Genomic DNA, 5298 nt, shown 5'->3' on the forward strand with positions numbered 1-5298 from the left:
TGGGAAGAGGGTCTTACCAATGCAATTCACTGATTCATTGATTGCTAGTACTTACCCTTTATAATATTTCAATCATGGGTAAAGGAAATCAGCCAATTAGGTCAAGGTTATGCATCAAAACATTGTAAATGATATACATGATGGAACAAGATTGAAATAAATATTGAGATTCAATGCAATAGGCTATGATTAATAGAAAGAGCACTACCCACGAAAGTGGAGAGATATGAAGCACAACCTAAGTGGCACTGACAACAACCCTCCCACGACAGGAAATGAACATGAAACCAAGGTAGAAGCGTGCAAAATCTATGCACATGGCTGAGCCATTAATCTCAAAAACTGAAAAGAAACCATAAATCTTCCACTTAATAATGAACAAACTCTTTATCTTCATCATCTTCATCCATATCTTCAACCATTATACAAGAACAAAAGGGAAAATAAGAATTTCTGCACAAAAGACAGAGGAGAGAGAACAACTTTTTGCACCACCAAAAAGAGAATGTGCGATTGGACAAGAGAGGGAAGGGAAAGAGGCACATAACCACTCGTGCACTCCACCCCACCTCTTCCCCAAAAAGCACATCCCTTCGTATTTTTATTATTTCTTTGAAACTTTGATACATTTGATATTATAAGACCTTTGGCCTTTAATTTTGAGTATTCCTACCCACCCTTCACAAATACATGCACGTAACACTTTTGTGTATATCATTTATTTATGATGGATGTGGATGTGGATGTGGATGTGGATGTGCCCCCCTCATATCTCTCTCTTTTTGGTGATTTTGTAACAATATAAATGTTATCCCCTTTACAATAGATGAAATTATGATATATGCATGGACATTTTTGTGCCTTGTTTTTATGCTTCTTTGGGTGTCATCATATTCCTCCCACACTGAAATGTGAAGCGTCCTTGCAAACCTTCTCAAAGAAGAACCACTGTCTATCACAAAACAACTTCCAAAATTGTTAGTAAAACAACTTCGATCATAAGGATGAGGCCTAGCCATGGTAGGGTATGGGACTCCAAATCCATGACCACCAGAGTAAGGGAACTCCTGCCTCCACTATACTCCCACACTGAAAAACTTGTATAATCTCCAAAAGATAGGGTTCTATCTTCAATAAGGGATCATGAGAATGCTTTTTGCATCCCAATGGGGGAATAAAGATGATAACTCTAGTCATCATTATGTCACTTGGAAGGAATATGACCTAATTGTACATACATTTTCATGTATCTCTATATGTGGGTATGTCTTTGTAAAGGGTTTTGAATTTTTTTATATTAGTGCTAGGATGTTAAGGTTTATAAAATGAAAATTTATCTCTTTAAATGTTTTTGATTTGGATGAACATATTTGCATATATAACTTCATATGCCCTATCATATCATCTTTAATTGTAGAAGCTAAGGGAAACCAACTATGAGATAAGGAAGATTATGGGAATATGTAGGTATTATGTGTCTTTCTCTAAAGGCTTGTCTATATATGCACATGGCACAAAAGGTTTCCAAACCGATTAGGATGTGAAAGAATTCGGTGTGTAACTACACATATTCTATGTTCTTTTGCAGATAAGGGAGATCTGCATGGACATCTGCGTTTAGGCACACACACGTGCGTGCACACACACACACACACACACACACACGCACACTTCTTCTCTCTCTTTCTGTGTGTGGCCATTTCACACAACTTAGATGTTGTGATGCTCTCTCTCAGTGCGTGAAGAGAATCGCGGAAAGATGTTCCGATCAAGTCTGCAACAATGAGCCGATTGAACCTCACACCGGATATGGCTCTCTCTCTCTGTGTGTGTGCGTATGCCTGTGTTTGCACCTCGCGATCCAATGGATGGAATGACTGAATCACCGCTTGGTCGACCTTCTCATGAAGTTGAATGCTGGTCACCTGTAGGCATTGGGCGTAATTGCTTCTGATGTTAGCGATAGAAGCCAAGGAGCTGGGTGATGGGAGGAGCTTGGCAACCTCTTGAACTGTCGCTTCTTTGGCCTCGATGCCCAGATCTTGCATCATCCTCTCTCTCCCTCTCTCTCTTTCTCTGTCCGTGAGAAACGCCTCAATGCTCTTCTTTCTGCAAGCTAGGGTTTGAACGGTACAGCCATCAGAGAAACCTCATCAGTGCAACTGATTAAACAGAGGACATGTGATGTTTGCTGGACGACAACATGCGAAGATGATTCATAATCTGCTCTGGCTGGTTGGCAACGCTTTCCACATCTGATGCAGAGAGGGCATTGTATGGCATGGATACTAGATGTGCCTTGTGGGGGATGGCATAATCAGAGGTTGCCTTGGGGAGTCTGGAAAGGTACAGGAAGAGGTGGACATGATCAAGCAAATGTCTCTCTCTCTTCTGATCTCGGATGGATTGAAACAGAGATGGTCCTGAAAGGAAAAGTCATAGTAGGAGAACCCTTGTAGGACTGGTGGGGATAGGTAAAATGACTGGCTACTTCTCTGCCTCGCTTCCTCACTCCTCAGTTTGTAGAGAAAATCGCTTCAGTGGAGGGTGGGCCAAGGCTCCGGCCTCGACGCCTTGCCAAGAGCATCCTCTTCCTCCGTATCCTCTACCTCTGCAAGACCATAAAGCGATGACAGCGCCTTGTACTTCCTGGTGGTCGAGGGCGTTCTCTCTCTCTCCCTCGCTCTTTCTCTATCTCTTGCGCAATGTGGTAATGGCCGCCTTCTCATCCCTCTCCTTCTCTTATGTTCCTTTTCTTCTTCTTCTCGTTCCTCTTGGAGACATGGAGACCTCTTGGAGACATGGAGATGTTGTGCTACTATTTCTGCTACACGTCTCCTTCACCTTTGCATCCTTCTCAAGTAGCAGAAATGTAGTGGGATCCATGTCCCACAGGGTACCTGTTTCTACAGTATCATGGGGCAAAAAGCCTCGGTTTGTGACATATGTGCCATCAAATCAGGTCCCATAACCCTTGTGTTCTAGTTGCTTCTAGGTTGAGCAGCATTCATGACTGAATTTTTTTCCAGTAGCACGCCTTGCCACAGGTGTTGATACATCTGTGTCTCCATCTCCAGTCTTACACCCTTGAACAGAAGATTTGCAGAGGGGACATGAAGCATTTATTTTTAACCACTGATCAACACACTCCACATGAAAATGGTGGGAACATGGTAATCCTCGTAGCTGTGTGTTGTTCTTCTAGCGGCCCAGGCAGATACAACATGCCGCATCATCCCCTGCTATTACCTTCTCATTCTCTGTTTCTGCTGCCATCACACCACCTTCACTGGAGCTATCACTATCTGATCCATTGTAGCTGCCTTTCTCTCGCTGAAACGGTATCGTCTTGCTCCTAAACTTGTAAATGGGTGAAAAGGCAATAACATCGGCAAAGGCTCTCCTCCCTTCCATGTAACTTTCATGGAAACCAAGGAGGGAAATCACACAAGGAAGGCAACAACACACAGCAGCACAGAGCATGAATGTCATTGCATAGCTGATGCAGCTTAGGGCCAAGAATGCTACACATAATCTGTAAAGCTTTGGGCTTTCTTCAGCAAAGGAGGGTCTTCCAAACACCCAGACGACGGGCTTCCATCTCATCCTGCACCTTCTTGTACTTTGGGACACACAATTTCTTCATTGCTTTGCATCAAATCTTCAAGTCTCTCTTTTCTTTTCTTCCTTTGGTGTTTTGAGATCATCTTCTTCCCCGGCTGCGCACCAAAATGACAGCAACCCTCCCACGGCAGGAAATGAACATGAAACCAAGGTAGAAGCGTGCAAAATCTATGCACATGGCTGAGCCATTAATCTCAAAAACTGAAAAGAAACCATAAATCTTCCACTTAATAATGAACAAACTCTTTATCTTCATCATCTTCATCCATATCTTCAACCATTATACAAGAACAAAAGGGAAAATAAGAATTTCTGCACAAAAGACAGAGGAGAGAGAACAACTTTTTGCACCACCAAAAAGAGAATGTGCGATTGGACAAGAGAGGGAAGGGAAAGAGGCACATAACCACTCGTGCACTCCACCCCACCTCTTCCCAAAAAGCACATCCCTTCGTATTTTTATTATTTCTTTGAAACTTTGATACATTTGATATTATAAGACCTTTGGCCTTTAATTTTGAGTATTCCTACCCACCCTTCACAAATACATGCACGTAACACTTTTGTGTATATCATTTATTTATGATGGATGTGGATGTGGATGTGGATGTGGATGTGGATGTGGATGTGGCCCCCTCATATCTCTCTTTTTGGTGATTTTGTAACAATGTAAATGTTATCCCCTTTACAATAGATGAAATTATGATATATGCATGGACATTTTTGTGCCTTGTTTTTATGCTTCTTTGGGTGTCATCAGGCACAAAAACATTTGGGACTCTAACTTAGATGCTTGGATGGCATTCTACAGAACACTACCATATGAGAGGAATGATCCTACCTATATACCCTACTTGCGGAGAATTGGAGTTGATTTCAACTAGGAGGTGCATGGTAGGTATGATTTCCGTAAGACCTACAATGTAAAAACCTCATCTCTAGAGGAATGATGAACCTTCACAAAGAGGGATCTCTGTCATCCATAGTAAGCTTCCTTAGGGAATTCTCTTTTTACCCAGATCTTGCCTTTATCACTAGTTGTAATTATCTCCACCTCTTGTGAATATTACTAAACAAAAGCCTACTATAGAGGAAGAGCGTTTACCACTTGACATTAATGCAAGGATAGATAGATGCACAGGGGCTTGTCTCATGATGAGAGCCACCATCTTGCTAGCATTTTGTATGAGCTTATTAGAAGATATGAGTGATAGTAGGTTCACTAGGTGCGCAACCACCTATTTTTTTCCACCAGGCCCCTCAATGTAAAAATCAACTTAAAGGGATATATGCAAAGTAGAGCTTTCTTAAGCAAATCCCTCAAGCCTCCCCATAGCTTGGTTCTTGTCCATGAACAGGATGCCACTTAACGTGCTCTCTTGTAATTAAAAAAAGAAAAATGAAAGAAAAATGAAAAAAAAGAGGGAAAAAATGTAAAAAATAAAAGAAAAGAAAAATGAACCCTCCATTTGTACTCTATGAGTGTCACAACCACTATATCTAGGGACCATCCTAGCCCCTCCCCCACTTCACAACTTAGGATACATCAAGGGCAGGAATTTTTGGTAAACATGTCTCTCTAAGTCACACAAAGCACCTCCCTTTTTACATAAATTGGGTTCTCAAGTGTGAGACAACACGTAGGCTTTCGACCTATCTCCTAGTTCCACCATC

General features: G+C 41.8%; 1 pseudogene; it reads right to left on the minus strand.

Moving 5' to 3' along the window:
- Positions 1-2991: 2991 nt before the first annotated feature.
- Positions 2992-3606, minus strand: LOC148012484 (E3 ubiquitin-protein ligase At1g63170-like; annotated as a pseudogene).
- Between the last annotated feature and the right edge of the window lie 1692 nt (positions 3607-5298).

This window comes from Lygodium microphyllum, chromosome 27, assembly GCF_053477565.2.
Source record: "Lygodium microphyllum isolate KBCC chromosome 27, Lygodium_microphyllum_v1.1.10, whole genome shotgun sequence".
In the NCBI taxonomy this organism is placed as follows: Eukaryota; Viridiplantae; Streptophyta; class Polypodiopsida; order Schizaeales; family Lygodiaceae; genus Lygodium; species Lygodium microphyllum.